We start from the raw sequence: 13,145 nt of genomic DNA on the forward strand, positions 1-13,145 counted from the left end.
GTAAACTTGTGCCACTGCTCCAGCCCTGAAAAGAAACTTTTTGATTTAGTGCAGAACTGTATAAAAACTGTCCCAATACCATCTTCTAAGTGTCAAAACTTCAAAGAAATAAAAAGAAATGTCCTGTGTAAAAACTTGAAGAGAAATGAATTGACTGAGCATGGAGGATATAGTGCAGCAAAAATAATCTGAATGACACATTAATGATGATAAAAGATAATTAAAAAGCTGTCCAAAACCTGAACCAGATGGCCCGGAGAGATAGCACAGCAGCGTTTGCCTTGCAAGCAGCCGATCCAGGACCAAAGGTGGTTGGTTCGAATCCCGGTGTCCCATATGGTCCCCCGTGCCTGCCAGGAGTTATTTCTGAGCAGACAGCCAGGAGTAACCCCTGAGCACCGCCGGGTGTGGCCCAAAAACAAAAACAAAAACAAAAACAAAACAACCAAAAAACAAACCTGAACCAGAGAGATAGCACAGTGGTAGAGTATTTGTCTTGTGCACAGCTATCCCAGGACAGACCTAGGTTCAATTCCTGATCCCATATGGTCCCCAGAGGTTGCCAGTAGCTACTTCTGAGTGCAGTGACAGGAGTAAAACCTAAGCATCACTGGATGTGGCCCAAACAACAACAACAACAGCAACAAAAGTTGTCCAAAACCTATGAATTATATAACACAAAGTGTGACCTCCCATATAAACTATGATATCTGGATGATAGCTGTGGGAGACCGTGCACCCCACATATCAAAAGAACTCTGGATGAATTTTCCACCGCCTGCCTGATTCAAGCCATAAAGTTTGCATAGCCCCGAGCCAACTGGAAACTCTGCAAATAAATTTAGCCCAGCACACAGAATCTGGCTTAACCAGATTCCTTAACCTTTCCATGGAACCTGTTTTTGTATCTGCTCTCAAGCATATAGTTATAGATATGTAAAGTTTAAATTATGATCCTTATTGCTTGCACAAAAGAAAGATTTTAATGGAAAATAGGCTAAACAAAAAATTGTATTTGCGTAAATATCAATTAGCTATTTGTTTAAGAATTTGCTTCCCCTCCCCCATCCTGCCAGGTTCCTCTTTATCCTTCCCGCCATCAAAATGTGTTTGTGCTCCCATTGGTTAAAATTGTTGTACTTGTACAAATCTGATTGGTTTATGTTTCAATCCTATGTTACTACTCCTCCCACTGGAGCAGGACATAAAAACCCTACTTCTCCCCTTGATAAACCTCTTGACTGGAACACACCTTGAGCATTTTACTAACTTCTGCAGCTTAATTTTTTAGGTGTTCACAAAAGAGCTTAACACTCGCGAATTATTTGTAGCTGCTTTCTGCCTTCTGTCCCGGTTGAGAGAAAGCTGCTGGCCGGAATTCTCTCCCAGTAAAGGGCAGGAGCAAAGGCAGTTATAGATAGCAATATGTCACTGGAAGTTTACCTATTGTGAAAATTATTCACTTTACTGGCGAATGTTGCTAGTTGGGTTGGGAGGCAGTACATGCACAGTATGAGCATATATAGTCTCAGTGATTTTCTCTCAATATTTTCTGAAATTGAAATTGCTCTTAGAAAAATAAGACACTCTTATTAAAATAAAATACTCTTATTAAAAATAATCTAAAAACACACCCCACACAGCTGCCATGTCAACTCATTGGCCAGTAATGTAGGCTCAGTTTATATACAAACAGATATAAAATAAGCCACAAAAAGTCATGGATGCACAGATATTATAGCTGAAATTGGGACCCTATCAGGAGGAAGGGGGGTTCAACTTCCCACCCTGCCAAAGTTTTGCCAATTTCACCCAAACACACTATCACCACTTTGCCAAGGGCCCAACTTCACTGCTTTACTACTGATCTCTACAGAGATACCCAACTGACCAAAACTTAAGGTATGTTAGTATTTAGACATACTACTGTCTTATCAAAGTGGTGGGGGCAGCCTCCCTATGCCTTTTATACTTCTGGAAGCTCTAGAAGTCACACACATGCCCCACAGTTACTACCATGTCAGACACAAAGTTTGGAATTTCCTGGTCCATGAGGCTACAAACATCATCACAGAACATCTCAATTTTTTTTAATATTGGTACCTCAATAGGAACACACTAAATTAGATGTCAAAGTAGCATAGACACCACCTAATGTTAACAAACAAAATCAATTAACAGAATGATCAACTAGCAACAAATAACTTAGTAAGCCTTCAGACAATGATTTGAGAACCCCATTGTGAGGTATAATCATTTTCACAAAAATTTTTGCTGTAGTTTTTTTAAATAATTCCATTACCACGTAGTTATAAAGAAGCAACATAGCAATATAAAGTAAATTATTTCATGCCAGACTTAGGGGTGGGTGGGAATCTGGGGACAATGGTGGAAGGACATATACACTGGTAGTGGGATTGGTGTTGAAACATTAATGGCAAAAACATGTATTATGAACAACTATGTAAACCACATGTTTAAATATATTAATAATTTTTCAAATTAAAGAGTAATCTAACCAGCCTCTTCTTAACCAGGATAGACAGAAATAATCAAATAAATTAAAAGCCAACCTATTGTACTCAAAGACGAAATAAAACTTAGAGAAAATATCAACTATAATGGTGAACTATTTAAAGATTTCCCCCACATTGTGAATTATATAATACCCACTCTCATTACTTTGAAAGAATACTATTCTTAAAGTAAAAAAAATTCATGAGATTTGAATTTAGAAGTAAAATTAAATTGTCCTTATTTATGTGATTGTTGTAAAAAATCTAAAAAGAAAAGTCTAAGACAAAAATGACAGAAAATCAGGTAATTGTACTTGCCTTACATGGGAACAACAGAGTTCCATTTTTGGCACCTAAATCCTACCAAGAGTGATATTTGAGTGCAGAGCCACTGCACCACTGGCTGTGGCCCCAAAATTTTTACTTTAAAATATGAAAATAAAGAGTCCATAAAGCAACTCATCATGGCATCATGTCAAAGTTAGCATCACAGAAGAGATATGTAGTGGCATTCAAGCAACTGGAGGCATATTTAAGGGGGGGGGAGAACAAAACTTGACCAAACTCACACTATATACAGAGGCCAGTCATAGGTGGACTCTGTGAAATCAAGACATAACTCTTTGATGATAATAGTATCTTAGAGTGAATAATGATTATTTTGCAAGTAGGTTACCAAAGACACTAAGACAAAGGAAATGATTGCTAATTGAACATCAAAGTTAGGAACCTCTATAGCCTGACTTATCTTTCTGCTCTCTTCAGAAAATTTCTTCTTTTAAAGAAACTTGTAACACACTTTTTAAAAAGTGATTTTTCACATCATAGAAAGAACTCCTTCAATTCAATAAGCTTACTTAATTAAAGCATAGGCAAGGGACTGGGCAAATACTTTGTAAAATGTATTTAAAATAGAAAAAGCAAATTAAAATCACAATGAAATATTGAAACATATCAACCGTAATAGTCAGTATTTAAGAGTAACAATTTCAGGTGTTGACAAGGGTATTATCTTAGTGGAGTAGTATAAAGTAGAACGAACATTTTGGAAAACTGTCTAGCATTTTATTGAAGTTGAATATCTAACTACTGATCTTAATTCTATTAATTTACTGAACAGAATATGAGCACATGCACACCAGAATATTACCCTAATATTCATGGAAGAGTCCATTGCTCATAACAACCACAAACTGCAAACAACCCAAATTTCCATCAGCAATAGAACAAGATAAGTGAGTATATTCATACAGTGGAAAATACACAGTAAGGAAATGAATAGACACCATGACCATGAGTGATTAAGAAGACCTAAGGGAAATCTAGATATAAAAACGCATGCTATGATTTAATTCAGGTTTTTTTCTTGGAAAACAATCATTGGTGTGAGGAATCAGGACGGTGGCCATCTTTGGGGAAGGTAGAGAGTGATAGACTAAGACATCACTATCAAGGATCCTGGGAACTTGCAAGTTCTTTCAACATCTAAGCCCCATCTTATATTTCATGTTCTTTATTGTAATCCTTCCTCAACATGTCATTTTTAGAAGTCTGAGTGGATGCACACCAAACTTAGCAATTCTTCCTCTAAACAGAAGAGCTGACAGACTGTCATATTCACTCCAAATTGTCTCCAGTAGAGTTGTACAGTTGCAATATTTTAAATAATTCAACATTGAGTTGGGGGATGTATTAGCTTTCATGAGAAGGTTTTCGATTCCCAGTGACTGTTACTGGAAAAAGCTTACATTTGAAAAGTGAGCTATTAAATGAAGTGAACACTACTTTGCCTTAGTGATGTCTTTGTTTCCCATGGTTCTACTTAAGCTTTTTCTGCAGTTATAAAAACTCCAATATCAACTCCAAGGAAATCTTGTTCTTATTTTTATAATGGTCCCTGGCATTGGACAGTTCTCACACATTAGTGGATAAATGGATATAGTATTTGTTAGTTCCTCTTTTTAACAGGTGGGCTTCTTGGGACAGACAATAGTAAAGCAAGTAGGGCTCTTGTCTTGACACAGCAGAACCAGGTTCAATTTTCTGGCATCCCATAAGGTCCCCATTGCCCTTCCAGGAGTAATTTCTGAACTCAGAGCCAAGAGTAATTCTTGAACCCTATTGGGTTCACCCCTCAAAATAGGGTGAATTTCTCCAGGAGCTAGTGGAAGCCCATTTGCCAACTTTTGGTTTTCTCAGTTCTGTATCTATGTAGTGATCATGTCATTTCTGCCCAAATGGGGCACTACAGGTAAGGGAATACAATTCATAACTATATTGACAAATCAGGCATTAAGACACATTTATACAGGAGGAATGTAAGGTTAAAGCTAGTTTGGAACTAAGAATTTAGAGAAATCTCTAATGTAAAGCAAGACTCTCCAGGATTAGAACTGTGCTGTCAACCTTGTTATTAAAACAGGTAATTGTGTTCTCTTTCTATATAGCAGCTAATGCTATTAGCTCTGAAATAGAAACCTGTGCTAAATGCATCTTTTATGAGACAAGTGGCCTTTTGTACTTTACTTGCCTTTTTTGCTAGTTGCCAATACCATTTCTGGGAGGAAGACTGCTTAGGCACTCTTCAGAGACATGCTGAGACCTAACCTTTGTTCTAGCTGCTTCTCTCTTGCTCTTCTAAGTCAATATGGGATTGAAATTTTGGACTGTAAAGACCCCAGGGCTTCCTATAAAACTTAATAAATTTTTGGTAAGGGAATCACATGATATTGCTCTTTCAAGTCCTCCAGTCTATGATCTTTCTAAGCAACTTGCTTTTCAGCTACAGCTCTCTGCTGAAATGTCTCCTTCATCAGGTTAAATGCTTCTGACCCTCTATTCTAATATACAACTTCATGGAAGTTAGTTGTATTGCATAGTATTGAAGACTCAGATTTTAGAGTTGTTTTTAAAGTAACAATTGTTTCTACTACTCTATAAACTTTCAATTATACACTCTTTTACTTCAGCATACCAAGTCAAGTTTCATCTCTCATTATATTCTTGACCCTCTTTATTCTTTTTATTCAATGTCCTTCCTCTTATGATAATCATCATTCTATTTTAAAATCAAAGGCTCACATTTTGTATACTCATATGTTTGGTTTATCTGCCACATGTTAGTGAAGTCATACAATATTTATCTTATAGGTTTTAAATGACTTTTTACATTCAGCATAATACCTTCTAGGTTTATCTGTGTGGCAATTGGCAACACTTCATCTTTTGTTTTAAAATTTATTTAAGGAGGGCCCGGAGAGATAGCACAGCGGCGTTTGCCTTGCAAGCAGCCAATCCAGGACCAAAGGTAGTTGGTTCGAATCCCGGTGTCCCATATGGTCCCCTGTGCCTGCCAGTAGCTATTTCTGAGCAGACAGCCAGGAGTAACCCTGAGCAACACAGGTGTGGCCCAAAAACAAAAAAAAAAATTTTTTTTATTTAAGGAAATGCATCTCTGGTGAAGGGTTATTTAAAAAAAAGAATGAATAAAACTGTTCCAGAGCGAAAGAAGAAAGAAAGAAAGAAGGAAAGTGAAGGAAGGAAGGAAGGAAGGAAGGAAGGAAGGAAGGAAGGAAGGAAGGAGGAAGGAAGGAAGGAAGGAAGGAAGGAAGGAAGGAAGGAGGAAGGTAGGAAGGAAGGAAGGAAGGAAGGAAGGAAGGAGAAGAGAGAAGGAAAGAGAAGAAAAGGAAGAAGAAAGAAGAAGAAAAGAGAAAGAAAGAGAAAGAAAGAAGAGAAAGAAGAGAAGAAAAAGAAGAAGAAAAAAGAAAGAAAGAAAGAAAGAGAGAGAAAGAGAGAGAAAGAAAGAAGAAAGAAAGAAAGAAAGAAAGAAAGAGAAAGAAAGAAGAAAGAAAGAAGAAAGAAAGAAAGAAAGAGAGAGAAAGAGAGAGGAGAGAGAGAGAGAGAGAGAAGAAAGAAAGAAAGAAAGAAAGAAAAGAAAGAAAGAAAGAAAGAAAGAAAAGAAAAGAAAGAAGAAAGAAGAAAGAAAAGAAGAGAAGAAGAAAGAAAGAAAGAAAAGAAAGAAAGAAAGAAAGAAAGAAAGAAAGAAGAAGAAGAAGAGAAAGAAAGAAGAAAGAGAAAGAAAGAAAGAAAGAAAGAAAGAAAGAAAGAAGAAAGAAAGAAAGAAAGAAAGAAAGAAAGAAAGAAGAAAGAAAGAAAGAAAGAAAAAAGAAAGAAAGAAGAAAGAAAGAAAGAAAGAAGAAAGAAAGAAGAAAGAAAGAAAGAAAGAAAGAAAGAAAGAAAGAAAGAAAGAAGAAAGAAAGAAAGAAAGAAAAAGAAAGAAAGAAAGAAAGAAAAGAAAGAGAGAGAGAGAGAGAAAGAAAATATCACATAGTTGACATAACTGATCATAATACATTTGTTTCAGGAAGACCAAAAGCAACATGATTTAAAAAAATAATTGAAAATTGGAGCTGGAGAGATAGCATGGAGGTAAGACGTTTGCCTTTCTTGCAGAAGGTCAGTGGTTTGAATCCCGGCATCTCATATGGTCTCCTGAGCCTGCCAAGGGCAATTTCTGAACACAGATCCAGGAGTAACCCCTGTATAAATTTTATATAAATATAAAATTGAAAGAAAAACTAAAGAGATGGAAGAGAAAGAAAAAAAAAAGCAAGTATATTTTTGAAAATTATTGAATCACCAATGAATTCATTAAAGCACTAGCAAAAAGTTTAGTAAGCTCTTTTTTTTAAAGGATAGAGTTTAAAAAATACAATAAAAATGGTGAGAGAGTGGCAATTGTTGTTTGATAAGCACTTCACTTTTTATAGTTGAGACATATACATCTATATATACATGGATATATGTGTATACATATATATACATAGACATAGACACGACATATACACTATATATGTAATAATTTATGTGTATATATACACTATAAATGTAATATGACACTATGTATATAGAGACAATAATATAGATATGTCTGAAAATGTTTTGTTAGGTGATTTTGTCATTGTGTGAATGTCAGAGAATGTACCTATGCAAATCTAGGAAGTATAGAATGACACTTTACTAGACTATATGGTTCAGCCTATTGGAATCATATTGTAAGTGCATAATGCATAATTATCTAAAAATCATTAGATGGTTCATTTTTGTATATACTAAGTATATTTATTCATTCATATCGATATTTAAATTTTTCAATATATTAATCTGAAAGCAGCTGGCCTGTTTTTTTTTAAGCAAGATCAGAACTAGGATGAGACAATTGAGGGACTCACATCAGGTACCAAAACTCAGTAGTCAAAACAAATAACATATGTTAATGTAATGCATTTTAATCAAAATGAATATGAATACCTTTGCAATAAATGTAAAAGCAGCTTTTAAAATAGAATAAGGCAGAGGAGGCCAGATAGAGCGGGGTGGGGGTGTTTGCCTTGCATGTGACTAACCCAGTTTCGATCCCTAGTATCCCCGATGGTGCTCCAAGCCCACCAAGAGTGATTTCTGAGTGCAGAGCCAGGAATAATCTCTGAGCACCACCAGCTGTGCCCTCCACCCAAAAAAAGAATTACAAGGCAGGTCTTCTTTAAGTACAAATTGTCAGAGTTTCTTAGTCAGAAAGTATGAGGAGGAACATGAGAATACATATTTCTTTTTTTTTGGGGGGGGGTGGTCACACCCGGCAGTGCTCAGGGGTTTTTCCTGGCTCCAGGCTCAGAAATTGCTCCTGGCAGGCACGGGGGACCATATGGGGCGCCGGGATTCGAACCGATGACCTTCTGCATGAAAGGTAAATGCCTTACCTCCGTGCTATCTCTCCGGCCCCAGAATACACATTTCTAATAAATCCCCAGATGAGGTTGTTGCTCCAATCACGCTTTCTGAACGGTTATTTTAAAGACGAATCTAGCGTTTTCCACTCTGAAGAAGGCCATGTTTTCTCTTGAACATGTATTTCTGGAGAAGCCTATGTTCTCTCATAAACATCAATTCTTCTCTTTCTTAGCTCTCACATCTTTCTCATAGCTTTCACGTCACTGGGTGTGGCCCAAAACCCCCAAAACAGAAACAAATTCTCATCACTAAAAAAAGGTAAACCCACCTCAGTTTCATCCTGAGTCCCACAACTCACTCAAAGCCTTAAAAATTTACTTTTATGGCAAACAGAAATGAATATAAATTTCGTGCAACACTATAGAAACAATTAAGTCTGACCTCCTTTGTTAGTCTGAAAGACATAGATGTCTTTACTAAATTTCTTTTTTTGTTTGTTTGTTTTTGTTTTTGGGTCACATCCAGCGGCGCTCAGGGGTTACTCCTGGTTGTGCTCAGAAATCGCTCCTGGCAGGCATGGGGGACCATATGGGATGCTGGGATTCGAACCACCGTCCATTCTGAATTAGCTTCTTGCAAAACAAATGCCCTTCCACTATCTCTCTGGCCCATCTTTACTAAAAAGTGTAAAATATTACCTTATCTGACATAAAGGACTGTACCATGTGATTAAGTGAAGCATTTGAGATTGGAGACTCATACATTATCAAGTTGACCTCCTCATAATCACAAGGATTTTAATAAAAAGGAGTTGGTTGGATCAAACAAACAAGCAGAGGAGTTGTAGACTTTGAAGACAGTGGAAAGAGCCACTAACCAAGGAATACAAGCCATAAAAGTCAAGGAAATGGTTTCTCCCTTCACATAGAATGAACCTTACCCTGATTTAGACTCTGCCCTCTGAAACTATAAGGAAACTATATGAGATATTTTAATTAATTTATGTTGAATATTTGTCAGGTAGTCTAACACACTTGCCACCTAAAAAATATTGGTTCAAATGTAATTTGTAATTGATATATCATGAGAGACAGTTTAATCATAAACATTTTTACTGATATCCTCCAAAGTAATTTTGGGTCTATTTTAAATAGATAGGAAAACTGAAGCATAGTTCAATGCTACGCACCTACTAAGTCAGGGACAGAAGCAAAGTTCTAATCAAGGCTTCAAACTTCTAAACCTTTCTTTCCCACTTATTAACATCATCATGTTAGTTGTTAGTGTAGTTATTTCTCTAACAGCACTCATCACTCTTTGTGGTAAGCTTCATATGAGTGAGAAGAAGAATGCCTGTCTTGAATACAGGTTGGGGAGGAGGGTGATGGGGGCATTGGTTGTGGAAATGTTGCACTAGTGAAGGGGGGTACTCTTTTTATGAATGAAACCCATCTATAAACTTTTGTAATTATGGTGCTTAAATAAAATTATAAAAAAGAAAAAATAAATATAAAGGTATTATTTTAAAAAATAGAAAAATAATTTTTTCTTTCCTCTACCTTGGGATACCAAGATCCAAACATTTCCTTCTAAGCACATAATAAAAAAAAAAAACAGGATTTCACTACTGTCCTGGTGTGAAAACTATTTTTATTCCTATTTTAAAATGGGAAATTAATTCAGAAAACAATGTTTTACCAACTAAGTAGGAGAAGACACAGACTCCAATTCAGGTTTTATATGAGAATAATCAATGACATTTTTATAATACTTATCTTCCTCCCCCCCCCTACAGAAAGAAGTGAATCACATAGGTTCTACCATGAGAATTATCACCTGGAATACAATTGTCATATATTCTTTTTTTTTTAAGAAGCAGTTTATGTCTTTTTTTAAATAGTTATTATTTTTTTGAATATATTTTTTATTTAAAGTAACATGATCATAGTTGGGTTACAGTCATAACAAGACCACCCGTCTCTTACCAGTGTAACATTACCCCCCTCCCCCCTTCCCCATCCCCCTGCCTGTATTCGAGACAGGCATTCTACTACAGTTATTTGTTAAGTTCAGTCTAAGTTGTATTTTTTTTCCTTAAAGGATAAGAGTAAAAAAATATAGTAAAGGTGTAATAGTGGCAGTTGCCATTGTTTGCATAGGTCCAGAAAAATGGGGAAAAATGGAAAAAAACTCCTTGACCTGATTACCAAAAAGGCCTCAACCATGGAAGTTTATTGCCATAAGACCGACTCTGGGTTCCAGGCATACCAGTCCATCCAACCCGAGTCATCTCTCAAGGTCCCAGTAAAAACTTTTTCACATTTAGCTATTGTTGGTATCAGATTCTTATATTTAAAGACTCTGGATTCTGTGCATTTCTTTCAATCGATGTCAGGCTGATGTGGAGCATCCTACTAGTTTCAGCATACCATTAAATGCAGAGCAGACTGTTGCGTGAGTCGTCTGGGTGTCTGGGACCACTCTCTTGGAGTAAGTCAATGCCAAAGCAGTGTTAGGTCTTTCCTGGTAGAGGCTTGGATCCTGGTAATGTTATAGACAATTGTGGTTGTTTCCATAGATGGTATCTATTGTTCCAGGTTGTGTGGGCGATGCCCATTCTTCTGAAGCCTAAGCCAAATAATTATGCAATGTTTAGGGTAAAAGGCCTAATTACATTACCAAATTTGTGTTCCTATCTCTATTAGATAAGAAACTTGTTTGCATTATGCATCTATTTTCCCATTTAATGTGGCTATGCAAAAAGAGAAGCAATGCCACAAGATATTGTTGGTGCATCTGGGGGCCGACGAATAAAGTCCAACATTCCCCATAACTTGGTTCAAACGTGAAAATCTATACAGAGATAGTCTTCTACCAGTATTGCTTATAAAAACAGATCTCAAAGTGGGGAAATCAAACAACCAAATAACAAATCCAGTGGGCAAAATTGTCACTATATGAGGAGGTTTGAAAAGAGTTATAGATGTTAAGGGAATTACATCTGAGATATACAAAGGAGATACACGTGTCCCTTTAATGTTTTAGACAATAGTCAAGAGGGAGGGGGTGTTTCTGAGACACCACTTTGGTCCTGTGATTTGGACAAGCCGAAGATCACATGAAGCCATGTCCCTCCTCTTGTTGCCTGCTGAAGCTTCAGACTCCACCCCAAAAATGACTGTGAACGATATATAATCCACCTTGGCCAAAACAAAAATCATTAGTACAGAAAAATGGTTAAATGTGGGGTAACAAGAGATGTGAGTGGAGGGAGTAAGGAATAAACGAGCCTACCTGGACAGCTTTCAGATTATGACAAGCAGATGAAAAATCACAGAATGATATCCAAATATTTATCATTGTGTTCTGCGCGGGGGGCGCTAGCCCACCCTCGTGGTGTTTCACAATGGACAGGTTTAATAAGGAAACTTCCCTGGTAAGTCTTAAAGCTAGAACATATTGTGCTGCTATTCTCACCTCGCTGGCTTGCCCAGCCATGTGGCCAGGAAAAGCCCTGGAGTTCCGGAGGAAGGAGGTAGAGGGGTGTTGGGGTGACCCATGTCCTGCACCCCTTCCTAGAGCTGGTTAAAGAGGCCTTTGGCATGGCGAAGGGCTGCCAAACGCCATGCTGGCAGACCCTCCCTGCTGTGGACCTTTATCCTAATGAGATAAAAAGTCCCTAAGCATAACCTTAGTGAGTTCATTTTCCCATTGAGAGTCAAGCAGGAGCACGAAGAGGCAAATATGAAATATGAATTATGAAATGTGAAATAAATGAGAACACACAGAATGCATGGGGACTTGCGTCTAGAAAGACAAAGACAAATTTATTTTTTGAGCTGGGTAACTTTTAAGGGTTGAGCTCTGGAATGCGGGGTATAATTTTGGAGATCAAAGAAAGTGGGAGATGGTCAGGGAAACAGAATGAAAGGCCATGGCTAAAATCTGCATATTAAAGAACCGATACTGAAGGTGAAAAGCAGTTTTGTTGTGGGTTAGCTTTGTTTTGGGTAAGCAGGAGAAACCAGATAATTTTCAGGGAAGTGGGAAGAGAGAGAGAAATGATTTTAGGAGTTTTGGGGGAAAACTGAAAAATTGCTTTACTCATGAGCTAAGTTTTGGAAAAAAACATGCTCTTGGCGCAAGGTATAAGAGATCACTGAGAGCTGGTCAGTGGGAGAATTTTGGTGGATTTGTACTGTGCTTCTTTTGTAGAAAGAAATATAGAGGCCTGATTTCTAATAATGGTCAAAAAATAAAGAGAGGAGATAGTTACAGCCACGTATAGAATTATGGCCTCAAACAATCCACACAAAGGGTCAACTGATTCTGACTGCTCTAAGTGGGCCTTTTTGGCAAAATAATTCTTTATTCAGGGTGCAACACTTACTGAATGTGTGCCCTTCCTGAGTTGCGGTGTAACACCTCCCAGCTCCAGGAAGGAAAAAAGATCCTTCCCGAGCTAGAAGGCTGGAAGTTCGAGCCCCCACTCCAGCCCCTCCCTTTGGAGCCGGGAGGAAAAATGGAAAAAGCCTAGGGAAACCAACAAGCTCCTCCAAGGGACCCACCTCGCTGGCTTGCCCAGCCATGTATTCTTATCACTCCTGTGTACAACAAACTCCAAATGCACTATGTTGACATGGCTGGACCTAAAAATTTCCTTGACATTCATATCCCAAACAAGGCAAGCAAATACACACACACACACACACACACACACACACACACACACACACACACACACACACGAAATATAGGCTAACATCCCATTCAAATAGTGTTAATGCAGGGCTCAAGTTATATCTTTTCTTTCAAAACTCAGATGAAAAATAGTCTTTTACCCAAAACACACATCTTTTTTAATGATAGTTACATTATTTAAGCCCAATATTTACAAAA

This window comes from Suncus etruscus, chromosome 4, assembly GCF_024139225.1.
Source record: "Suncus etruscus isolate mSunEtr1 chromosome 4, mSunEtr1.pri.cur, whole genome shotgun sequence".
Classification (NCBI taxonomy): domain Eukaryota; kingdom Metazoa; phylum Chordata; class Mammalia; order Eulipotyphla; family Soricidae; genus Suncus; species Suncus etruscus.